The sequence below is a fragment of the Balaenoptera acutorostrata genome, chromosome 21, assembly GCF_949987535.1.
Source record: "Balaenoptera acutorostrata chromosome 21, mBalAcu1.1, whole genome shotgun sequence".
Classification (NCBI taxonomy): domain Eukaryota; kingdom Metazoa; phylum Chordata; class Mammalia; order Artiodactyla; family Balaenopteridae; genus Balaenoptera; species Balaenoptera acutorostrata.
Genome location: NC_080084.1, coordinates 9785386 through 9812559, shown reverse-complemented (window position 1 = coordinate 9812559; position 27174 = coordinate 9785386). Strand labels below are relative to the sequence as shown.

Sequence of the window (27174 nt, the reverse complement as noted above, 5' to 3'; positions counted from 1 at the left end):
GTCAGTTTTCTGAATGTACTTTATACACGGATTTTTAAATATTCATGTTTTACAAAGGTCAGTACTATACAATGTGATACGTGTAACTATCCCCAAATATTGTTATATTCCATTACATATGTGACTCTTGAGGGCCACACAGATTAAGTGATTTCCTCAAAGTCACACAGGTAGTTAGTGGTGGGCCAAGTCAACCTAGGTTGTAAGACTCCAAGGTCAGTACTCTTTCTACTATATTCTGATGCTTCCATTTATATACCGAAGCTTCAACCATAACGCCCACTCCTGCCAGGACTGATCAAATAGGCCTCCACCTCACAGAAAGAAGAAACAATTGATATTGAAGACTTTTGTGGAGCCATGAGCTAACCTTGATGTTATGTCAGCTCTCTAGTGGGCATTAGCCACACTCAATGGTCAGTACTTCTGCCTTGCCTATAAAAGTCACTCCTGCAGAAACACCTCAACATGGAGTCACCAAACCAAGGGGGCCCTCCTTCCACCGGCCTCCCCAGACAGCTGCTGTGCTCTGACCTCATGTCTGATGCTGCAGCTTTGGCAAAGACACCCCAGTGCTCTTCCTGGTACCATTGTGGCTTTAAGGATCTGTTTGGTTCAAATTCAAACAAAAATAAAGAGAAAAGGAGAGAAAATGTAAAATGGGACTAAATTAAGATAGGGCAGAGAGTCAACTCTCTGAATTGCACCTGGACCTGGGGCACCTCTTGGGACTGTGGGTGTCTCATGGGAAGAAAAGAGAGCTCTGTCCCAGGAAAAGTTTAACATCACAGAATTCATCACAGTTGAAAGAGACTTTGAAGACTTTGAAAATTCTGACAGCAGAAAATGATACAGACAACACTTGGAGAGTATTTTACAGGTTCCAAAGCTTTTTCCCATTTCTCTGTTGATTCTCCAGGCAATCATTACAGGTAAGATAGCATCATTATCCCCATTGTAGAGACAAGGAAATCAAAACTCAGGCTATCTGCAGAGTAACTAAGTGGTGGTCTCCTGTGATTGGTCTCAGGTTGATTGAGTCCAAATTCCAAGTTCTTTCTACCCCCCCATACTATAAACCACACCCCACTCCAAGGGGACACCTGAAATTTGTCCTGACTACTTCTCAAGAAGTCCTGGAACCAGAAACCAACAGGGTTCCAAGAAACTCAACTAAAGGATGTGTTAGCCTAAGACCCTGGCTGAATATGATGTTAGATGTTTTTTCATTTTCTGTGTCAGCATCAAGAGGCAAATCTGAATTCAAAAGAAAAAGTTTTAAACAAGAAACTATTCACAGTCTGGATATATTCTCGAATTCCCTAGTTTTCTAGAATTCTTTAATTTTAAGATGACAAGGAAGAAAACACCACAAATAATTCTATAGCTATCTCAACTGACTACATGGGAAAAGCATAACACACAATTATTATTTTATTTCACTGCTCAAATGAATCATCTGCACTCTATGACTGCCTGTTCTCTATAACAATAAGGTATCAAGCCATCTACATTATAATCATCTACTGCTAATCTACAGATCTGATTATGTGAAGCACTCAGAAGTTCTGCATACCAAGTTGAAACTAGTTTAGAATAAAGTCCAAGTTCTCCAGTAATGAATATACTTTTTTCATCTCTGCAAAAAAAAGACCCTGGCTGGTTCCAGGCTGAAAGTCTGTGGATTTTCATAGAGACACTGTGTGCCCATAACACACCACATCTGTACAGAGTACCCCTCAGCCAGCCTTCTAAGTCTGCAAGGTTGAACCACTTCAGAAGCCTTATCCAGCTTGGTTGCCGCCCAGGTCTGCATTAAGACATTACAAAGTTAACAGAGAGCGAGTGGAATCAGTATAAAGGGTGCACCCCTAACGTCTTGGGTTATTTCTCTCCAGAGATGAAAGGCCATGCTCATCGTGACAATTTCTGCAGTCAAAGAAGGACCCACTTGCCCCTGGGTTGGCTCCCACGAAGCCACGGAGCTCATCGTCTGGACAGCGTGTCCCAGGGGATGGGCGGTGAGTCACACACAACTAGCAGGCCCAAAAAAAGCAACGGGAAGGTCCCACAAATCCCCTGTATCTCCCCAGAGCACCTCAGAGCCCGGCCACTGGCTTCCCAGCGAGCGCCCCACTGGCAAGAGCCTCAGACTAGAAGATTCTCTGCCCAGATTTCTCCCAGCAGCAGAAGCAAAACCACCAGGAGCCCATCAGGAGGCCCCTCACCTCCCAGCATCACCCGCCCTCCCGAGCCAGGAGCCACGGGACAAGGGAGGCCACCCAAGATTTATAACATCCGGTACGTGCACCAATTTAAAAACCAGTTGCTTTTGAACAGTGAGCTTTCCTGTTCGTGGTCTAGCCCTAAACAACATAAGGGTGAAGGAGGCTGCTGTTTGCACAAATGAGGAAGCAGGACTCAGAAAGGGCATCTCCCTTGTGTTAGAAATCTGGCTGCTCTAAAGAACTTCCCGTTCTCAAAATCACCTCTCTTTGCACACGTGCTCTGATTGCCCCATAACAAACCCTCTTCGCTGGGCCAGTTGGAGGTGCGCGATGGTTTAAATATTGCTGCTCCAGGGCTACCACCACTACTTTAAAAAGCACGCCCAAGGAGCCACTGGGGGTGGGGGGCACAGCCGGCTGGCTGGATGCAGATGCAGGCCAGGAGCCAGACACCCACGTAGGCACTCACTGCCTTCTCCTCCTCTCAGGTTTCCTGAAGTTCTGCTGATTGTACCCCGCAGGCCCCAGCTCTTCCTGAAAGTAGCACGAGCGCACGCAGCGGCCACCGGCTTGGCACGAGGGGTGCAGCCGAACCAGTGGGCCCGTTCCCATGGCCGGGAGGACCGGGCCAGGCTGGCTTTCAAAGGAGCCAACCCAGAGAGCTCAGGTTCCAACCCTCTGAAATCCCCCCCTGTAGCAAGATGGCAATGGCCTGGTCATTTCCCTACCTGCTGCTGCCCCTGCCATCAGAGGGAAGAAGAATCGGGGCCTGGAAGAGGGGTTGCCGTGGGCTGGAGCCCAGCCCTGGAGGGCAGGCAACCAGATGTCCGTCAAGAGTGAGTATTGACGTCTATTGACCGTCTGTGGACGGAGGCTGCATCAACAGCTTCGGGAGTTACGGAGGAAGGCCTCGAAATACCACATGACCCACGAGGAACACCCCCCGAACCCTAGCCCTGTGCAGAGGCCTGGCCTAAACCATACCAGACACAACACAATTCCCTCAGCTGAGATAAGCATGTATCATAATCAAGCGTCCCTTGGTCCAGGGGTTCCTAACAGTACCCCCTCTCCCATGGGCTATTTGGAAATTCGGGCAATGGGGTTTGGGTTGTCATAGTGCCTGCGGTATGCTGGTGGTCCTCAGAAGGTAAGAACCAGAGATGCTAATCCTCCAGCAACGCAGGAGATAGTTCTGCACTAAGAGTCACCCTGCTCGAAACACCAGCAGTGTCCTTGCTGAGAAAATTCAGCGCCTACCGTCCCTCCCCTTAATTCTCAGCCTGATTTTGTCTTGTCTCCCTTGGATAAATTTCAGTCTCACGCGGTGCCCTGCAGGGTGGGCACTCGGGAGCATGCGTGCGAGGATGCTTCCTCAGGCAGGGTGCTGGCTGGCACGGGAAGCTGGGTGGGATAGTGTCACAAGCATGGACTCGGGGGAGCTTTCCAGGGTGAAATCCTGCCTGTGGGACAGCGGTCAGGTCCCCATCTGTACAGGTAGTCATTTTCTCCTCCTTCCTAGAGTGGTTATGAGGATTTACTGCCATCATGTATTTACAAGGCTCTGCTCCATACATGTAGCAATTTCTACTGTTTAGGAGCTGTTAGCCCAGGAATCTGGATTTCAGTTGTTCAGGAGCCGACATAGTACGATAGAGTAGAATGAAGACCGATTGGGACGTAGAAATGGAGCTTCAAACCCCAGATGTACTTTTTCACTCATGAGGTCGGAAGCCAATCAGCTGACCTCTCAAAGCCCCATCCTTTCACACCTGAAAACATTCATGTACCAGTAAATCCTTCACAGGGTCATTGTGAGGATTAACGGATATGAGGAAGTGAAAATGATTTGATCTCTCTAAAGAGAGGCTGAAATATAATGTGTTCCATTCACATATAAGCATCTAAAACTAGAATATCCACCCATATATTGATATTTTCTCCTTCACTTAAGATGATATCATTTCCTCTGTGACTAAAAGTAATCAATGTGATGACATATAGAAAGATATTCAGCCTCGCTAATAATAAAAGATGCATATTAAAATATCAAGAGACCATTTTTCAGAGAGCACATTGGCAAAGATTCAAAAGGCAGATGACACTCAGTGTTGGCAAGGGAAACAGGCTTATTATATATAAACATCGTGGGTGGAAATATTAATTGTTACAATATTTCTAGAAGACAATATGGCAAGAACTACCAAAAATTATATACATGCATACATACTTATATATAAAGGAAATAATTAGTACTTACCCCCAAAAAACTGTACAAAAGTGTTTACTGCCACATTCCTTACAAAGGATAAAAATTGGAAATAGCCTAAATGTTCTTTCACTGGAGATTGGTTAAATAAATAATGCCACACCCATATACTGGAATATAAGCAGTCACTACAAAACATAAAATAGAGCTATATGGAGTCTTGTGGAAAGATGTTTGTATTAAATTATTGAGTGGCAAATAACAAATTGTTGGACAGTACCCTGGTACAATCCCATTGTTGTGAGGAAAGAATATAAATATTTTATAGCTACATTTCAGAAGTTTGAGAGAAGATATGCTAGACTCAGGGGTTACCTCCAAGGAAGAGACTAAGGGTGAAGGAGAGAAAAAAAATTCAGTTTACATCTAGAGGTGCGTTATATTCAGAAGTACATTCCACCTGAATGCCAAGTGGTCAAATGTTTAAATTCAGCCAACGAGAACGCCAAAACCAACACACACTTTTATGCTAAAGCTTTATTATTGCAATTTTAAAATATTTATTTATTATTTTATTTTATTTTATTTATTTTTTTGGCTGCGTCAGGTCTTAGTTGCAGCACAAGGCGTCTTCATTGAGGCACGCGGGATCTTCATTGTGGCACCCCGAGTTCTCTCTAGCTGTGGTGTGTGGGTTTTCTCTCTCTGGTTGTGGCGCACGAGTTCCAGGGCGCGTGGGCTTTGTAGTTTGCGGCACGTTAGCTATCAGCTAGCGTATTCTCTCCTGTCATTCATATTAATTATCCGCTATTCCCCCTATTTATTTATCTATTTGAAAGTTCGTAAATTTTGTGCATAAAAGTAACACACATAGTGCAGCACTTCACTTCTGCAATAATAAATGCACATTTTTACTTCCACTGATTGATAAGATTCTGACATGTAAAGTACAAAAGAGATTCCCACTCCAAGCTACATCTAGAGGGCTTGCCTTTATTTCAAAATCAATGTTTAACTATTAATAAATCTGAATGCCACACCTTGTTCATATCACTGCTGTCATTATGATTACATATGATGCAGTCACACAACCGTTGATCACACACAGGTTCAGCGAGGCCAGAAATGATGTTGAAGTCGGTCTCAACTGTCTGTCCCTCCAAAGGCAAAGCCCAAAACTGAGGCCAAATATCAGATCTGGGCAGAATACTAAGGCCAAAGTGGCCTCTGGTCCGTCTTGAAATTATTCTTGTCTACGTTGTTTGATTTCTTTTTTTTTTTTTTTTTTTTACAAGAAGCATGTATTTCTTTCATGACTGAACAGATATTTCTATTAAAATCACACACACACAAACTAGCACCCCATCCTCAAAAAAAAAAAAAAAAACACAGATGGGTGAGAACATTGGATTGAACCTCTAAGTAGTTCTCAACCTTTGTGAATAGTGGGTGTTATTTGGTTATTATTTGATGCTGGATTCTATGGGCTGAGAGCTTGCAGTCCACTCAGGGATGAGCGTGACCCATGGCGCCTCCCACTCAGGAGTCCCTGATGGAGTCAGCTGTTTCCCCAGCAGCAGACTGCCCTCCCTCCACACCATGCTTTGAAGCATTGCAGAGGCAGTGTCTCGAACACAGATCTGACTACCTCAAGCGCCCGTGCAAAGCTTGCTAGGGCTTCTTTCACTGACAGGATAAAGCTTAATCCCTGGGGTGACATTTAGCATCTTCCCAAGGATGTCCCCACCCTACCTCCTCACTCCATCCTTCCCCTGCAAACCATGCCCCTGGCACACTGGACTCTGCTCCTCTGTTCCCTTCACCTCAAGTTCTCTTCCTGGTGAACTTGTACTCGTCCTTCAAGATCCAGTGCCAACATCGCCCCCTCAGTGAAACTCTCTTCCCCCGCATCCCAGCAGAATTCATCTGTCCGTGCTGCCTGCTTAGACGGAGAGGCTCCCTCCCCAGTCTGCAAATTCCTGGACATAGTTACCACATCATTGTCACCGTTCATCCCAAGCCCCTGCACGTAGCAAATCCGTCCTTCCGGCAAACAGAAGGACCTCAGGGGCTTCCCTGGTGGCGCAGTGGCTGAGAATCTGCCTGCCAATGCAGGGGACACGGGTTCGAGCCCTGGTCTGGGAAGATCCCACATGCCGCGGAGCAACTGGGCCCGTGAGCCACAACTACTGAGCCTGCGCGTCTGGAGCCTGTGCTCCACAACAAGAGAGGCCACGACAGTGAGAGGCCCGTGCACCGCGATGAAGAGTGGTCCCCACTTGCCGCAACTGGAGAAAGCCCTCGCACAGAAACGAAGACCCAACACGGCCATAAATAAATAAATAAATAAATAAATAAATTTAAAAAAAAAAATAATAATAATAATAAAAAAAAAAAAAAAAAACAGAAGGACCTCAGCAAACGGTGAAAGAAAGAATGAATAGATGAGTATAGACCACTGGTCCCAATTTTTTGTGTGAATTTTACACCCATCCCTTGATATTCATGGAAATGTTCTGAACAGATTGCAAAACCAGGGCTGGGAATCACTGGACCGTTGGTTTTCAAGCCCCATTCTCCGGAGACCCCAAGTTCAAGGCAGCGACTGAGGGCAGCTGTGAGGTCCCAGGAGAAGCAGGGGCCTCCCAACTCAGTTATTTAGTACGACGCAGACCCTCACTGGCCCTTATGTGCAGGATCCCAGGGAGAGTGTGTATGTAGTATTCCTTTTCATATTCTTTTCCAGTATGGTTTATTACAAGACACTAAATATAGCTCCCTGTGCTATACAGTAGGACCTTGTTGTTTATCTATTTTATATATAGTAGTTTGTATCTGCTAATCCCAAACTCCCAATTTATCCCTCCCCCTCCTTTCCTATTTGGTAACCATAAGTTTGTTTTCTATGTCTGTGAGTCTGTTTCTGTTTTGTAAATAAGTTCATTCATATTATTTTTTAGATTCCACATATGAGTGATATCATATGACATTTGTCTTTCTGTCTGACTTACTTTACTTAGTATGATAAACTCTAGGTCCATCCATGTTGCTGCAAACGGCATTATTTCATTCTTTTTCATGGCTGAGTAGTACTCCATTGTAAATATGTACCACATCTTCTTTATCCATTCATCTGTCAATGGACATTCAGGTTGCTTCCATGTCTTGGCTATTGTAAATAGTGCTGCTATGAACGTTGTATGCATGTACATTTTTGAATTAGAATTTTCATATTTTCCAGATATATGCCCAGGAGTGGGATTGCAGAATCATATGGTAGCTCTATTTTTAGTTTTTTGAGGCACTTCCATACTGTTTTCTATAGTGGCTGCACCAATTTACATTCCCCCTAACAGTGTAGGAGGGTTCCCCTTTCTCCACACCCTCTCCAGGATTTATTGTTTGTAGACTTTTTGATGATGGCCATTCTGACCAATGTGCAGTGGTACCTCATTGTGGTTTTGATTTGTATTTCTCTAATAATTAGCGATGTTGAGCATCTTTTCACATGCCTGTTGGCCATCTGTAGGTCTTCTTTGGAGGAATATCTATTTAGGTCTTCTACCCATTTTTTGATTGGGTTATTTGTTCTTGTTGTTATTGAGTTGTATGAGCTGTTTGTATCTTTAGGAAATTAAGCCCTTGTCAGTCCAGTTTTGCCTGCTTTTAAACTTCATACAAGTTGAATCCTAGAATATGTGTCCTTTTGTGTCTGTCTCCTTTCATTTAACCTCATATCTGAAGTTTCACCCATGTTACTGTGTGTTTTCTTTAGTTGTTAAAACAGCCAAATAAAATACTAGGGAAGAAAAGAACTTAGAAACATGTGTAGTATTATTAGCTGAGTCTCGGGCAGTCTGTAGACTGTAAGCTCCTTGAGAGTAAAAATGATGTCTTATTCTTTTTTTTCTATTTTCATCCCTTAAAATTATGCCTAGCTCATAATCAGGGCTCGACAATTTTTTGGTTGAATTGAAAATTATTATTATTGCATAGACCATCTGGCCTTTTATATCCCATGTTTTTGGGGTTTTTTTTAATCCACAGCCTAATTGCCCCTCCAACCCCATCTCCCCAACACAAGCCGGCCTGGATGGACTCTGCCCTTTGTCTTTCCTCTCCAGGCTGTGCACAGCCTCTGTCCCCAGTTTGGACTCCGTTACTTCCCTCTCCAGACGCTAGAATGACTCACTGGGGTGGAAAGAAGGGAGCAGGGAAGGAGTATGGCTGAGTGGCTCAAAGATCTAGACAGAAATCTGTCAGTAGAGGATCGTGGCTGGGCCAGGAGAAGAGCTAGAAGCAGCCTAGATGCAGTGGTCAGACAGGAGACAGAGGCAGACCCGGTGAGGGCTCCCCACCCGGCCTGGGCTCCAGACACCAGCTCCGTGGAGCTCCCTGGTGTGGGTCTTTCCTCCTGGGTGTGCACCACGGCCAAGTTCAGAGCTCACCCCAGCTGTCGGGACACACTCTCACTCCAGCTGTTACTGAGCAATGGATTCCTGTTGCCAAGATATGGATTTGGTTTTAATAACAGTTAGTGCAAACACTGTAAATTTACTGCTGTGAGAGAGAGTTTTTGAAAACGTCCACTCGGGCTATAATTTTTCAGCCGTGCCAGCTGTTTGCACTCAGCTCATACCTGACGTGGTGCTTTGAAATAGCAATCACTGTATTTATAAGAAGGCGAGGACTCATAAATATGTCACAAGTGGAATATACAACGCCATATTTCACCATTTTCTATTTCAAAATTGTGAGTTATGACTGCAGAAATGCACGCCCATTAAAGGTGATATGATGTATTTTCTGCCCTGTTCAGGAGTCCATCCATCATCGAGACAATAAAGAAAACCGCACTTACTTTTTTCCTGTCGACTGTAATTTATGATCCCCAAAAAGCTGTAACCTTTTGGCAGGCTTTGCAGAAACCACTGCACTGTTAGCAACTAAATAACCTTTTATAAGGTTTTAAATGTGTTGCTACAGTCTCAATGCACTTGCTGTATTGATCCAGAAGATCTTGGGGGGAAAAAAAAGGAGTGGGAGGAATGGAGGAAGATGATCTATAAGCAGATCGATAACAGCATATAGATTGTTGAAAGATGCTTCTAATGATTTTTGCCAGCCATCATCTTTCAGCACGCCACGCCCCATCTCTTAGGCTTCAGTCTTGGCTGGAATTGATTGACCTTGCTTTTTTGCTCCCTCCCTCCCTCCTATTGAGCAGCCAGACGGGGGAGAAGCAGAACGAATTGGCCACCACAGGCTCTTTGCAGAAAAGCTCTGAGAATCACAGGGCTGGAAGGTGCCGTCAAGACTAGCTCAGCGCCCAGATGAGGAAACCGAGGCCAGCCAAGCAGCTGTGACTTGCCCAAGGTCAAGTGAAGATTTAGGAGCAGAGCTCTGATGCAGAGTCCTGGTTTTCAGCCCATGTTTTCCCCAACTCTTCCACTCCGCTGTCTCATGTTTGCCCTGGAGGAAGAGGGTGTGCCCGGAGCAGGTGAAGGCATTTCTGCTGAGCTCTGTGGACCCAATAAATCTATCTGGCAGTGAGGTGTAGTGGGAAGACGATGAGCTTGGAAATCAGACAGAACCGGACTGCAACCGGACCCACCTCTCACTCCCGTTGGCAATAACCAGCCTATCTGGGTCTCTGCAAGATGGCATAAACCACCTTGTAAGGTGGTGGGAAAGATTAGATCTGGTGTCTGGGTGACACCAAGCTCAAAGCCTGTAAGTGACGAAGGAACAGTGAATGATTCCCTGTCCTGCCCCCTTCAGCATCCTCCCATCTCTAGCATTTTCTGGGTTCTCCTCCCTCTCCCTTTGACCCACCTTATCCCCCAGGACGGTGGCGATGGAAACCCTCCAGAAAGAGCCAGCTATGGGAGAAAGTTGGGTGAGCTTTTCAACCACAAAATCTTTGGTGCAGAGGCGTTAACTTAATTGTCAACAATGAAAGCAGCGGGGGGTGAATACAATTAATTTCCTCTCCTAAGCACAAGTGGGGCCAGGTTCCTGGAGCTCAGAGACCCAGCCTGGTCAGTTCCCTCTAGAGGGGCCCACAGGAGGCCATGGGTAATGGAGCTTTTAATACTATATTCTTGGTAGGGAACATTTGCAGGGGAAAAAACGTCCTTGTGAAGCAACCAGGCTGTGGTGCAGTGAATGTGTCTCAGGGGACCCTCCCACCAGACAGCCCTGTGTTCTCAGAAGCAGTGCTTTCAGCCCCAGGAACATGCTGCTTGGGAGCAGAAGTGGACACATGGCCTGCAGGACAAATCCGGCCACAGCCTGTGTCTGTAAATAAATTCCATTAGAACACAGCCACGCCCATGGAATTATGTATTGTCAAAGGCTGCTTTCAGCTACAACTGCAGACGGGAGTACAGTGTCCAAGGGGGACAGGTTCCAGGACCCCCTCAGACACTAAAATCCATAGATGCTCAAGTCCTTTATATAAAATGGTGTAGAATTTGCATAGAACCTACACACATCCTCCCGTATACTTTAAATCATCTCTAGATTATTTATAATACCTGATACAATGTAAATGCTACATAAATAGCTACCTGTGTGTGACAAATTCATGTTTTGCTTTTTAGAGCTTTCTGGAATCTTTTTTCCGAATATTTTCCATCTCTGAGGATGCGGAACCCAACGGATAAGGAGGCTCAATTGTAGTTTCAACAGAAACCAGAAGACACGCCACGTCTAAGACAGTTTCCAGCTAGCTCTTTCCCCCAAAAATGTTGCAAACCCCTGCCCTGAAGTCCACCCAGCTATGCCACAAGCCAGAGGGCCTTCCCAGCAGCAGGTGATGGATAAATATATGTGCAGTGACCTATAGTTTACAAAGTACTTTCACAAATGTGTTCTTGAGAAAATCTCCCAGCAATCCCGTGAGATGGAGATTCTGATTCTTCCTGGGTTACGGAGACACATACCGAGACCCAGGAGCCAGGGAACTTGCCCAAGTACCCACGGATAGTCAGGGGCGGAGCTGAGCCCTGAACCCAGGCGGGGTGACCTGAGATGCCCAGCCTCCCCACTACCCAACCCGAAACAGGAAATCGGATGCCCTTCCCACGCCCCTGTGTACCACTGCCAACCAGCTGGTGACCTGGGAAAGTCACTTGGCCCCTCTGGACCTTAGTTTCCTTACATCCCAATGAAGAGTCACTTCACAGACTTAGAGAACAAATTTATGGTTACCAGGGGGGGAAGCATGCGGGGAAGGGATAGTTAGGGAGTTTGGGACTGACATGTACACACTGTCATATTTAAAATGGACCAACAAGGACCTACTGCAGAGCACAGGGAACTCTGCTCAGTGTTGTGTGGCAGCCTGGATGGGAGGGGAGCCTGGGGGAGAATGGGTACGTGTATAGTATGGCGGAGTCCCTTTGCTGTGCCCCTGAAACTGACACAACATTGTTAATCGGCTTGACTCCAATATAAAATAAAAAGTTAACAAAAAATTAGGAGTCGCTAAAACACTCATTTTGAAAGACGCTAAGGGGCTCTCCAATGATGCAGGTACACTGTGAAATATTTCCTGGAGCCAGGAGCGAACCCACCTCCTCACTCCCTTCGCCCAGTCTGATCCTCCCACGGACAGGCCAGAGGGGAAGCTAGTGAGGCAGGCCTGAGGGTGGGGAGGAGGAACCCCACTAAAGCCCACGGGGCCCCTGGACTCCACACGCCACGTCAGAGGGTGGACACAGTAAGAGCGGGCCCAGAAAGGCTGCCCGCACACACAGGACGCCTCGCTGGCCCCTGGTCCTTAGGCTCCAGACAGAGAGTGTCTGCGAGGCCGGAAAAGCCCCTGCTGCCTGTCCCTGGGGCGCTGCCCCTCACCACTGTGGGGTAGGGCGGGTCAGGGGCGGGTGATGACAGAGGTAAGAGCGGTCTCCACTTTGTCACAAGCCCTGCCATCTCTCTGTGTCGAAGTCACCATGTCTCTCTCTCTCTCTCTCTCTCTCTCCCTCCTGCTCTCTCCCAGAGCACCCGCCCCAAATCATTATTAACATTATAAATAAAAACGAGCGGCAAGTTATTAAATGTAAAATATGCAGAGTTCCTCCCAGAGCTCGCCGGGCAGTTCATAAACGTGACGGCTTAATTTTGCTGCCGGTCCAGGCAGCTGATGAAGCATCGCTGGCTCCTGGGCTAATTGAAGCTGTTAACGAAGTGGAGGAGAGAGATGATTGCAGGCGGCCCCTGTCCTGCCCGCGGGGAGCAGGGGGGCGTCTCTACCCTGTCACTGCCGCCACTGCACCGGGGCCTCGGAATCCCCAAAAGCGAGCTCCTTCCCTGGATCCACAGCTCTGCAGCTCGGAATCTCCATCTGGAGTCACTTTAAAAGCCAGAAGAGGTCCCTGAGTCTCCCATGGAGAAAAGCAGTTTCAAACACAGATGGGGGTAGAGTCGATATAGGGTTGGTTTTAGGATAATCTGAGGGATTCTGGCTCTCAGAGGCCCTGGCCCTCAGAACCCAGGCTGTGTGGAAACAACCCAAATGTCCACCAACAGACAAATGGATACACAAACGCTGGCATATGTATACAATGGAATATCATTCGGGCATAAAAAATGAAACAAAGGACTGACACCTGCTGCACGTGGACAATCCTTGAACACATTATGCTAAGTGAAAGAAGCCAGGCACAAAGGTCACATATCGTATGGCTCCATTTCTATGAAACATCCAGAACAGGTAAATCCAGAGAGACAGGAAGTAGATGAGCGATGGGCAGGGGCTGAGGGAGGGGAGAGTGGGAAGTGGCTGCTCACTGGGGACAGGTTTGCTTTGGGGCGATGAAAACGTTTGGGAGTAGATAAATATGGTAGCTGCACAATATTGTGAGTTACTAAATGCTACAGAACTGTTCACTTTAAAAGATTCGTCTTATGTTTATATGTATTTTACCTCAATGTAAGAAAAATGAAAAAAGCAAAACAAAACCGAGGCTGAGTTTAACTTGATGCCTTTACACCAACCATACAGGCACCTCTTCATAGGCTTCTGGTTCTTCAATCCAGAAACCCGGTCAAGACCTAGCTCCATTCTCTTGGTATGACAAGGGGTGACCATAGGCCTCCAGCTTCCTCTTCAACCCATCCAAACATCAAAAACAACTGCCCACCCTTTGTCCCAGTTGGGGGTTTTGGGCAGGAGCAAGAGAGCCTGTGTGAGGGAGAGCTCAGTATAGCAGAGAGAACTGAGTGTTTGAAGTCAGGAGAAATTTACTGAGGCCTGGTTCTGCCATGGTCTAGCTGTGAGATCTTGAATAAGTCCCTTAAATTCTCTGATCCTCACTTTCCTCATCTATCACACAGGGATGGCCGTGTCAGCTTTGCCTTCTTCACACTTCTGTTGTAAGTATCCAATGAGATACTTTGTGTTATCATTATTGGTACCTCTTTAAAAACCAGTGTATTACGCTCAACATCACTAATCAACAGAAATGCAAATCAAAGCCACAATGATATATCACCCCACACCTGTCAGAATGGCTATCATCAAAAAGCCTACAAATAACAAATGTTGGTGAGGATCTGGAGAAAAGGAAACCCTCATACACTGTTGATAGGAATGTAAATTTGTGCAGCTACTATGGAAAACAGTATGGAGGTTCCTCAAAAAACTACAAACAGAACTACCATATGATCCAGCAATCCCACTCCTGGGTATATATTTAAAGAAAAGTAAACACTCATTCGAAAAGATACATGCACCCCAATGTTCATAGCAGCATTATTTACAATAGCCGAGATACGGAAGCAACCTAAGTGTCCATCAACAGATGAATGATAAAGAAGATGTGATACACACACACACACACACACACACACACACACACACACACACACACAGTGGAATATTACTCAGCCATAAAAAAGAATGAAATTTTGCCATTTGCAACAACGTGGATGGACCTAAAGGGTATTGCTTAGTGAAATATCTCAGACAGGGAAAGACAAATACTGTATGTTATCACATATACATGTAATCTAAAAAAATAAAACAAATGAATGAATATAACAAAAAAGAAACAGACTCACAGATACCGAGAACAAACGAGTGGTTACCAGTGGAAAGAGGGATGGGGGGAGGGGCATAAGGGTATGAGATTAAGAGGTACATACTACTATGTATAAAATAAATAAGCTACAGGGATACATTGTACAGCACAGGGAATATAGCCAATATTTTATAATAACTTTAAATGGACTATGATCTATAAAAATACTGAATCACTATGTTGTACACCTGAAACTAATATAACATTGTAAATCAGCTACACCTCAATAAAAAATAAACAGTGTATTAACTAACAAGTATTTATTAAGCAACCACTCCATTCCTAGCCATGTGCTAAGCCTTGTGCAGGAAGCAGGGGAAGGGAATCGGGCACCAGATAGGGTAGATAGAGAACAGGCGTAAGAGACCATCCCTGCCCTCCAGGTAGGAAGGCAAAACCAACACAAATTAAGCCATTGGAAAGCAAAGAACAGCAATGTACAATCAGTACTGATGTGATGCTGGAGAAAACACTGTGAGTTTCGGACACCGAGAGCCCAGGGTCCTGGGTTCTAGGAATGCTCTGTGGCCAAGTCTAGGAGCCATTTGGAAGTCACTTAAATATTTTGGCAAAATGGGCAGAAGATCTAAATAGACATTTCTCCCAAGAAGATATACAGATGGCCTACAGACACATGAAAGAATGCTCAACATCACTGATCATTAGAGAAATGCAAATCAAAACTACAATGAGATATCATCTCACACCGGTCAGAATGGCCATCATCAAAAAATCTAGAAACAATAAATGCTGGAGAGGGTGTGGAGGAAAGGGAACCCTCTTGCACTGTTGGTGGGAATGTAAATTGATACAGCCACTATGGAGAACAGTATGGAGGTTCCTTAAAAAACTACAAATAGAACTACCATACGACCCAGCAATCCCACTACTGGGCATATACCCTGAGAAAACCATAGGTCAAAAAGAGTCATGTACCAAAATGTTCATTGCAGCTCTATTTACAATAGCCAGGACATGGAAGCAACCTAAATGTCCATCGACAGATGAATGGATAAAGAAGATGTGGCACATATATACAATGGAATATTACTCAGCCATAAAAAGAAATGAAATGGAGGTATTTGTAATGAGGTGGATGGAGTTAGAGTCTGTCATACAGAGTGAAGTAAGTCAGAAAGAGAAAAACAAATACAGTATGCTAACACATATATACGGAATCTAAGGGGAAAAAAAAAAAAGGCCATGAAGAACCTAGTGGCAAGACGGGAATAAAGACACAGACCTACTAGAGAATGGACTTGAGGATATGGGGAGGGGGTGGGGTGAGATGTGACAGGGTAAGAGAGTGTCATGGACATATATACACTACCAAATGTAAAATAGATAACTAGTGGGAAGCAGCCGCATAGCACAGGGAGATCAGTTCGGTGCTTTGTGACCACCTGGAGGGGTGGGATGGGGAGGGTGGGAGGGAGGGAGATGCTAGAGGGAAGAGAAATGGGAACATATTGTATATGTATAACTGATTCACTTTGTTATAAAGCAGAAGCTAACACACTATTGTAAGGCAATTATACTTCAATAAAGATGTTAAAAAAAAAATATTTTGGCTTTAGTTTTCTTGCTTTTAAGAGGAAAGAGTTAGCTTTAAGTTCCTCAGAGATCCTTTCTGGCTTTAAAAATCTGACACTAAGCAAAATTAAAAGACACACCAGGAAATATATTTTTCATAGATATGTCAGAAGATGGATGCTCTTACTACATAAAGGGGTTTTGAAAAATCAATAGGAAAAAAGATGAATACCCCAAAAGGAAAAAAATAGATAAATAACACAGGTTTTTGTACAAAAATTTTCCTACTAATTTTAATAAAGAAAAACTGGAAACAGTCTAAATCCAAAGCAAAGAATAGTTTTTGTCTTAACCATGACACAGTCATATCACATAGTCATTGATAATCATTTCATAGTATTTATTGATAAGGTGTTTGTCATAAAAGAGGAAAAAAGAATGAAAACTTTCAGAATTCCAGTTTTATGTCTTGTTTTTCAAAAAAAAAAAAGACATTTATAGATAGACGATAAGTAGGCTAGACGGAAATGGACCCAAAAGTTAACAGCAGTTATCCCTGAATGTAGGTTAATAATTTTATTTCTCCTTTACTCTTTTATGTTTTTCTGAATTTCTACAATAAGCACATTATTTTCTAATTTAGAAAAAAAATGTTTAATCTATGATGCAACAAAACAGCAAATTCAGGGTTTTACATTCAGCTCCATTAAAATTTCATTTTAGCACCAAAGTGATAAAACCTTCACTAAAATAAATTTTCGAAGGTTATTACAAACAGCCTTTATTATTCTGCAACCGTTTCTCCATAACACCATCTGTCTCACTCAATTGTTGATTAACCTACCTAAATTCTCAACTATTCATTAAATGTCTTGAGGACAGGCATCTAGTCAAATTTACTCCCAACACCCAATACCATAATAGGTGTTCAGGAGATGCAGGTTGAACCGAGGGCAAGAATTGAGAGAGCATCATTCTGGAAGAAATTGAGCAAGAGGCAATAGAAAGTGCGGTGGGGGGCCTTGAAGGATGGGTTGCCATGGACTATTTATAGGTTCATTCATCTATAGAGTGAACGTGCTAGGTCTCGAGTGCTGTGCTGACACTGAAGTTCCTGAGTTAAACAGGACCCAGAGCCTCGCAGCTTAGGGATCAAGGCAGACACGCCAACAAATGATGGGGACAAAATAACAGAGCTGAAACAGGAGCACAAAGGAAGAAGCTGTTCATCCTGCTGGCACTGGAGGGCAGAAAGAGAAGCAGGGAGAAGGGACAGGACCATGAGGACAGTCTTAGAGGGACACAGAGAGGGAAGGCAGTGATCAAAACCAAGGCTGGGATGCTGTGAGGAGAGTTGGGTTTGGGAAACTGCACATTCAAGAATATCAAAGAACTCCACATACATCCCCATCGCCCACGCCCACACAAAGCTCACAGGTGGGGAGCCAAGGCACCGGGAACATGCACGCCTTCTCAGGAGGGCTCATCCTGCACGTGGACCTGGGTGGGTATCCCAGCAACTGAGCCATCGCTGTCTGCCTGTGACCAAGGTCTTGGACCTCAATGCCCAGCTCTGCAGGAATCCTGTTTCCCCACACTCTGGCTGGGGTACATGCCCAGCTCTATGTGGGAAATATTTTTAACCTTGAGAAGAGGCGTTTCTGAAACTGAGGAGCCTATAACATGCCATCTGCATCACAATTCCATCACCTCCTCGTGATAAAAGATGAGTCTCTTTTCCTGCATGGCTCTCTGGTGTTAAACGGGATTACGCTCCCTGGTAAACTGGTGGACCGTTTCCCAAGGAATGTCCTGAAAACACACACAGTCTCTTGCATACAGGGAAGGGTTTTCTCCATCCAGGAAATGCCAGTATCTCCCTCTGAGTCATTGTTGCCGGCTCGGATCTGGAATGCATTATTTGAAAATGGGCAAATGTAAATTAATGTCATTTTCAAGTTGAGCTTCTCAGCAAGGTAAGAAAATGCTGACATCAGCCTGAAAGTCAAATTAGGCTCTGTGTGATGTGGTGTGACCTGAGGTGTTGACACTCTGGCCGGGTGCCTTTCGAGCTTCAGGAAAGCACGTGATTGTGAACAGAGCTCGTGACTTCAGCTGCTTCCAAGAATGCCCCTGGACAGTGAAGAATCCTTAGTGAGCAAATGTGTGATGTTGCTTCAGCCTCTTCCAGGAAATGTGCATGATGCATTCATTCTTCACACCATTACTGAGTATTTACAACATGTCTGACACTGGGATGGGTACTTGGGGGCAGCTGGTGACCTCCAGCAGATGTAGATCCGGCCAACAAAATCTCCCTGGGACCACTGTGGCTAGCTACCACCCCAGAGCTCTCCTCCCTTTCCTGGCCAAGTTGGTTTTACCATGTGCTTTCCCTTCCTCACCTCCCAGTCACCCCTCAGTCCACTGCAGGCTACCTCTGTCCCCACCTCTCCGCGGAAACCTCTTCCACAGAGGTCACCAGAAATCTCCGCACCGTCCAACCCACTGATGGGGCTCATTCGTCTGGTGACCCAACCTCCTTCCAATGTTCACACTGTTGATGCATCACTCCTTTCTGAAATTCTTCTCTCTCTTGCCTTGTGCCACTGTTCCCTTATGGTTTTCACCAACCTCTCTGACATATAATTCTCCCTAAGGCCATTGAAGACCTCCCCATATCTTACAACTATAGAATCCAAGCTTCTTGGCATGAAAGACCTCTTGGGATCCAGCTCCCACCAGCCTCTCCAGACTGGCTCCTTCTCCCCACACCTAATGCCACAGCAACTCAAAATCATGTGTGGTATCCCTCCAAAGACCACGCTATCTCACATACATGCTGTGCGCCTGCGTCTCCCTAGAATACCTTTCTCCAGCCCACCTGGCCACCCACCTGGTGAACCGGGACCCTGTGTCAGAACCTGGTCAGTTGTCACTTTCTTGGTGAGGTCTTCCCTGGCCAGCTCTCCACGACTTACTCCAGAAAAAGCCATCTACCCTTCCTCTGGGCTACCTCTACTGTCTGCACTCAGCTCCACTATCGCACGGGTCGCACTGTCTTGTCATGGTTTCTGCGTCTGTCTTATCAGGTTCTAAACTTCTTGAGGCTAGAGATTACGTCTCAGTGCTCTCTCTATCGCTGCTCCACGCGCAGTGCCCGGCACTTAATTGAATTTTGAAAAATATTTATTGAGAAACCAAAAGGAGCTCTTGGTATAAGGGAGATGTGATAAACACAATAATGCCTTCCCCCAAGATGTCCCCGTCTTAATCCCCAGAAGCTGTGAATATGTTACGTCGCATGGCAAAGGGAATTAAGGTTGCAGATGTGATTGAAGTTAAGGACTTTGAAATGGGGAGATTATTCTGGATTATCCGGGTGGACCCAAAAAATCATGTGAATCCTTAAAACTGTAGAAGCTTCCCCAGCTGTGGTAAAAGAGAGATGTAGCAATGGAAGAAGGGTCCAGAAAAAGGCAGTGTGGCTGGCTTTGAAGATGGAAGAAGAGGACACAAACCAAAGAATGTGGGCCTCCTCCAGAAGCTGGGAAAGGCAAGGAAATTGATTCCCCACTTGGGCCTCCAGAAGGAACACAGACACGTTGATTTTAGCCCAGTGAGACCTATGTTGGATTCCTAACCTCCAGACCTGTAAAGTAATACTTTTGTGTTATTTTAAGCCACTAAGTTTGCAGTCATTTGTTACAGCAGCAGTAGAAAAGTTAATACAAAAAAAAAAAAAGGGAGTTCATGCACAAATATAATAACAAAAAAGAGAAAGTGAACAGTACCATCAAAGAGATGAAAATAGATGCCAGTGGGGTTCAGTGAGGGGAAAGGGAACTTTCAGCTGAGGGACTGGGTCACACTTTCTGGAAAAGATGACAGTGGAGCTGACTTTTGAGCGATTTGGATTTCAGACACAAGGCAATGGGGGACCCAAGTGCTGTAGCTAGAGAGAGAAGCAAGGAGAAAAGCACAGAGGCCAGGGGTCCCAAGAACAGGTACGGGTGCAAAGGGAGGCTTGGAAACCAGAGGGAAGGACTTCCTTGTGTCCAGGCTCCTCAGACTCTGCCCAGCGGGGGGTGCACCCCATTCCTCAGGAAGGCTGGCATACACCCCGCCTCAGCCCTCAGCCCACAGCCCAGACTCCAATTTTCTCCCTGATTCAAATAAGCATGAATTCACTGAGGACCACCCTCCCCAACACTGCAAGCCCCTGGATAAGGGTTGGCATTTATAGCCTGGCTGGGCGACAAGACTTACCCACAGGAAGTAATTAGAAAACAGAACAAGACAAAGCACAGTGAAAGAGCCAATGGGAATATCACTGAGAACCAATGGTATATTTTAAGTAATAAAGGCAACGGGAGGCCGATGAAGAAAGACATCACTGTTGGCTGGTTTTTGGGGGGACAGTTTTATGGAGGACATGGGACTTGAGACGGGCTCTGAAGAAAAAGAAGCTTCTCCCTAGAAGGAATGATGTGGGATCTCTTGCTAAAACCCACTTTGAGCTCTTGCTATTGGCAGTTTCTAGAGGTGATGGCGGAAACCTGAAAGAAGAATGATATTCACCCTCCATGGTGCTCCTCAGGCAAAATTCGGACCGTGGCAGAGCATCCTTTCTGAGCTGCTGGCAGCCACCTGGGAAGAGATGATCCACTTGGAGCACGTTGCCCTGTTTTCGTCTCAGAAGCACAGCCAGGAAAGAGGTCTCATCACTGGGCACTCGGGTGGCCCTTCCAGGCTCTGCTTGGAGGCTGAATTAGGAACAAACCAGAGGATTGCCCCAGAGCTCGTCTAGGGAGGGTCCAGGGTCCCCCCCCACCAGCGCAGGGTCCCAGCCTCCTTCGGCAGTGCAAAGGGCAACCCCACGGTCCAGAAAAAAGACAGGATTGCCCAGGAAGTGAGTTAGCAAGTGAGCATGGAGTAAGCCCAGGCCCTGCAATATCTGAGCATGAGTGGTGAGTGTGGGTCACAGATTTCTCTGACATGGTGTCACTGGTCTGTCCACGAGATGGAAGGCTGAATATCCTGTTGGTCCAGTTATACCAAAGGGCTCCTAGCTTTTCTTTATTCTATTTTTTGTCGTGGTGAAAATTTTGTTTTGTTTTACACTTCCACGAGATAAAGAGACTTACATTTCACAATTTACACAGTGATGTCATGTGCATTTGAGAGTCAGGGCATGTGTCCTGCTGCTGTAATTTTTTTCCCATCTGGAAAGATGAGGGGGGCGCATTCACGCCCCCTGCAACCGTGGCCTTCCAATGTTATGGTTTGCCTGCTGGCGCTCCAACGCACCACCCAGCCCACTAAGGGTGGTAAATCATTCTCTTGGGTGAGTACCATTAAAAACTAAAACCAGCTGTGCTCAGGGCCCCCAGGGTACAGAAGGATGGACCCCCCTCACCTTGGCCATGCTAATACATCTCCTTCCAAATCTCCTTGAGAAGGCAAAACCCTGAGCTCTGGGAAGAGGCCGGCTGACTCAAGACACGAAGAAGGGCTTTTCAAAAGTGGCACGAGAAGCGGGGGCGGGTAGAAGAGGAAAGTAGGAGTCCAGTGCATAATGGTATGTTTTAAACCATGTGCCTTTTTCCAGACTGGGTTATTAAATTAATTCAGAACTTATGCTTACACTTAAAAGATTTCTGTCATATTTTATGAACACGATGATCTCAGAGTAATTTGCACTGGAAATGTGTCATATTAAATCAGGGGCACTAATAAACTTTATGACTTAAACTCCACATGGATCAGACGTGGCAGATAAACCATCCTATTTTTGCACTCATATTCATGCCATTGAAATACAGTTCCTCCTATGGGAAAACATAAATAAATTTGATAACATTCCATCTGCCCCAACATAAATGCACCTGTCGGGCATTACCTGTCTGTCCTGCTCCTCCACACCGAAGCTTGTGATGCTGGTGGGACGGGTTGACCCAGGCAGAGATATTTCTTCAGGATTTTAAAACACTTTGTCTCCTATGGGTTTATGACCTTCCATTCACTCTGGCACAGCCTTTGTGCTGGGCTGTGTGTAACTGTTCAGAAGTGTTTTACAGGTACAAATGCGGTGTAAAAAGTGCTGGATGATAAGTTATGACACCTGAGTTCTTCTGGTTCTGCTTCCGGCTGACTCTGTGATCTGAGCACAGATCAGACAGGACGGTGTAATAGAAAGAACCCAGGCACTGGAATCAAAGGTTAATTTCCATTTAACAGATGTTTTTTGAAAGCCTAACGTGATCCAGGCCCTGTGCAAGGCACTAGAAATACGAGAATGAATAAGAATTCAACTAGAACCCCAACAGGGTTATTTGGGAAACTAAATTAAATTATTATAAAATTCGTGTTGATCTGTACACATCTATAGAAATACTTTGTAATTTTTTTGTTTGTTTTGTTTGTTTTAATTTTTTTTGAAATATAGTTGATTTACAATGTTGTGTTAGTTTTAGGTGCATAGCAAGGTGATTCAGTTATACATAATGTATATATATTCTTTTTTAGATTCTTTTCCATGATTTTTAAAAATTCATATAAATAAATAAGTGTCTTAGACTAGCCAAGAAAATTCAGAAGAGTGAGGAGGGACTTGCCTCGCCAGATATTAAATACAAAATCAATACATTCAAAGTGTTGTGGTGTAACCAAGCTTGCATGCAAACTTCCAGCCAACAAACCTGTGGATGTGGGAGTTGGGGTGAAAAGAAGGGAAACGATTGAAAGTCTGTATTCAGAACACGTGGACTTCCCAGGAGTCCTCACCAACACGAGCAGCCAAGCGTCTGCCTTCCCTATTACTCAAGGAAGCTAGAAGTCTTTATTCTGAAAAAAAATTAAACCAAGGAGATTCTAAATTAAGGAAGATGGGTTCATCAAAGCACAAGAGCTAGGCAAACAGTGAAAATAAGAGAATTCCATGAAAGTCTACTCTTTACATATGAAGGACCCTCCACCTTTTCCTGCTCTGTTTCCAAAATGCAAGCAGCCAAGTACACCCTCACATACATCAACAGAATTCTAAAGCAGGGGACTGGCTGGCACTTCTCTGGTAGGAAAAAAAAAAAAAAGACCCCCCACATACTGACACTGGAGGGATACAGTGAAAAGGGTCACTGGCAACCTGATCCTCCTCTCCCAGTAAATCCCCTCCCCCAGTCAAAAACAACTCCAATTAAACACAGAGAGCTTTAAGGAAGTCATCAGACCCTTAAGGAAATCCTTTTCATAGAAGATACAATGGAAAGTAAACATGAGAAAAAGAATTTGAAAGGAAAATAGACAAGGCTGTAATATTCTCAGAAAGATAACATGATTTTTTCATCCATAAAGCAAAAGTAAAATGCTATTTAAAAGGTATTAGTGCTATTAATGCCCAACTTGAAAACAAGAAAGAGCTCTTAGAAATTAAAATTGATAACCAAAATAACATTATTCAAAATGATTAAAATTAAAAAGTAAGGAAGTCTCCCATAATTTATAATGAAATGACAATAAAGTAGCAAATAGAGGGACCTCCCTGGCGGTCCAGTTAAGACTCCAAGCTTCCACTGCTGGGGGCACGGGTTTGATCCTGGTCAGGGAGCTAAGATCCTGCATGCCATGCAGCATGGCCAAAAAAAAAAAAAAAAAGTAGAAAATAGAAGTAGAAAAGATATGAAGACTTGTTGTAAACCCAAAGAATAAGAATCTAAATACTAAGAATTTCATAAGAATAGAAGAGAAAAATTCACTGGAAGGAAATTATTGATGGAAAAATTAAATAAAATTTTATAGAACTAAAGGACATGAGGGTTCTCCGAGTGACTAGAATAGTGAATGAAAAAAAAAACCACATCTAGGAAGATCATTGTGAAATTTCAAACAATAAGATAAAGAGATAATCCATAAAAAGTCCATGGGTCAAGGTAGAAGTGGAGGGAACAGGTGCATATAAAGAAATGGGAATCAGAATGGATCAAAATTCTCAAAAGAAATCCTAGATGTCAAATGATGGTGGATCAATGTCTTAAAAGTTATGAAGGGAACACAAAAATCAGTTGCATTACCATACACTAACAATGAACAAACTGAAAAAGAAATGAAGAAAACATTTTCATTTACAATAGCATTAAAAAGAATGAAATACTTAGGAATAAACTTAACCAAGGAGGCAAAAGACTTGTATACTAAAAGCTACAAAACATTGCTAAAAGAAATTAAAGAAGACACAGAAATGGAAAGATGTTCCTGTTCATGGATTAGAAGACTTAATATTGGTAAGATGTCAATACTACTCAAAGCCATCTACAGATTCAGGGCAATCTATTAAAATCCCAACAATGTTTTTGCAGAAATAGAAAAATTCATCCTATATTCATATAGAATCTTAGGGGACCCTGAAAAGCCAAAACAATCTTGTAAAAGAATAACAAAGTTGGAGAAGGTCTCACACATCCTGATTTCAACACATACTACAAAGCTACGATAATCAAAACAGTGTGGCACTGGCATAAAAACAGACATATAGACCAACGGAATAGAACAGAGAGCCCAGAAATAAACCCTAGCATGTGCTCAAATGACTTTTGACAAAGAGGCCAAGACCATTCGACAGTCTTCAGCAAGTGTTGCTGGGAAAACAGCCACATGCAAAAGAATGAAGTTCTTTACCTTACACAATATACCAAAATTAACTCAGATAGATGAAAGACCTAAATGAAAGAACTAAAACTATAGAATTCTTAGAAGAAAACATAGGGAGAAATATTCATGACACTGGATTTGGCAATGCATTCTTGTCTATGACATCAAAAACACAGGCAAAAAAAGAAAAAATAGATAAGTTGGACTTCATAAAAAATTTAAATTTTTGTGCATCAAAGAACACTATCACCAGAGTGAAAAGAAAACATATGGAATAGGGGGAAATATTTGGAAATCATATATCTGATAAAGGATTGATATTCAGAATATATGAAGAATTCCTACAACTCAACAACAAAAAAACAAACACCCCAATTAAAAAATTGGCAAAGGACCTGTATAGACATTTCTCCAAAGAAGATATACAAATGGCCAATAAGCATTTGAAAAGATGCTCAATATCATTAATCATTAGAGAAATGCAAATCAAAACCACAATGAGATACCACTTCACACCCATTAGGATGGCCTATATAAAATAAATCTTAAAAAAGCAGAAAAAAAAAGTGTTGGCAAGAACATGGAGAAATTGGAACCTTTGTGCATTGCTGGTGGGAATGTAAAATGGTACAGCTGCTATTAAAAAATGGTATGGCATTCCTCAAAAAATTAAATACAATTACTATGTGATCTAGTAATTCCACTTCTAGATATATACTCAAAAGAAGTGAGCTCTCCGGGCTAGATGGCAGTGGGGCGAGGCTGGTGTGACATTAGTGCAGCCGCGCCTTTCTCGGCAAGATCTCTCCACTTTGGATGTTACCAAGTTGACGCCACTTTCACATGAAGTTATAAGCAGACAAGCCACAGTTAATATAGGTACAATTGGTCATGTAGCTCATGGGAAATCTACAGTTGTAAAAGCTATTTCTGGAGTTCACACTGTCAGGTTCAAAAATGAACTAGAAAGTAATATTACTATATTGTGCTAATGCTAAGATTTATAAACTTGAAGACCCAAGTTGTCCTCGGCCAGAATGTTATAGATCCTGTGGAAGTAGCACACCAATGAGTTTCCTACAGACATTCCAGGGACCAAAGGGAACTTCAAATTAGTCAGACATGTTTCCTCTGTTGACTGTCCTGGCCACGATATTTTGATGGCTACTATGCTGAACAGTGCCGCAGTGATGGATGCAGCTCTTCTGTTAATAGCTGGAAACGAGTCTTGTCCTCAACCACAGACTTCGAACACCTGACTGCTATAGAAATCATGAAACTGAAGCCTATTTTGATTCTACAAAATAAAATTGATTTGGTAAAAGAAAGCCAGGCTAAAGAACAGTATGAACAGATCCTTGCATTTGTACAAGGTACAGTAGCAGAAGGAGCTCCTATTATTCTAATTTCTGCTCAGCTAAAATACAATATTGAAGTTGTCTCTGAGTACATAGTAAAGAAAATTCCAGTACCCCCAAGAGACTTTACTTCAGAACCCCGACTTATTGTTATTAGATCCTTTGATGTCAGCAAACCTGGCTGTGAAGTTGATGACCTTAAGGGAGGTGTAGATGGTGGTAGTATTCTAAAAGGAGTATTAAAGGTGGGCCAGGAGATAGAAGTCAGACCTGGTATTGTTCCAAAAATAGCGAAGGAAAACTCATGTGAAAACCCACCTTTTCCAAAATTGTATTGCTTTTCGCAGAGCATAATGATCTTCAGTATGCTACTCCAGGAGGGCTTATTGGAGTTGGAACAAAAATTAACCCCACTTTGTGCCGGGCTGACAGAATGGTGGGGCAGGTACTTGGTGCAGTTGGAGCTTTACCTGAGATCTTCACAGAACTGGAAATTTCCTATTTCCTGCTTAGACGCCTTCTAAGTGTACGCACTGAAGGAGACAAGAAAGCAGCAAAAGTGCAAAAGCTGTCTAAGAATGAAGTGCTTATGGTGGACATAGGACCCCTGTCGACAGGAGGAAGAGTTAGTGCAGTCAAAGCTGATTTGGGCAAAATCTCAGAAGTAGGAGAAAAAATTGCCCTTAGCCGAAGAGTTGAGAAACACTGGAGTTTAATTGGTTGGGGTCAAATAAGAAGAGGAGTGACAATCAAGCCAACAGTAGATGATGACTGAAGAATTAAATAACAGATTTGGATGAAGTCGGAATTTCTCTTAAAAACCTAGGGATATATTTTCAAAGCAACAGTGAGGACAGCTCATTACCTTAGGAGTAGCTGTAAGATTATTATCATTTTTTGGTGATGCAAATTTAACCTCTAGTACTAAAATAAGGTCTACAATAAAAGTAAAAATTGGCATAATGTTAGATTGAATCTACATTTTACCAGAAATTAATCATTCCCAAATAATGTCTAATTTATACATCAATGAAGGTTTGAAAGGAAACTGCTACAACCAGCCTTTGCTGTACCACACATACCACTGAACCTGTTTGAAATAAAATTTTTCT

General features: G+C 43.8%; 1 pseudogene; it reads left to right on the top strand.

The window, feature by feature from the left end:
• The first annotated feature begins 17519 nt into the window (after window positions 1-17519).
• Window positions 17520-26901, top strand: LOC103021099 (eukaryotic translation initiation factor 2 subunit 3-like; annotated as a pseudogene).
• The last annotated feature ends 273 nt before the right edge of the window (window positions 26902-27174 follow it).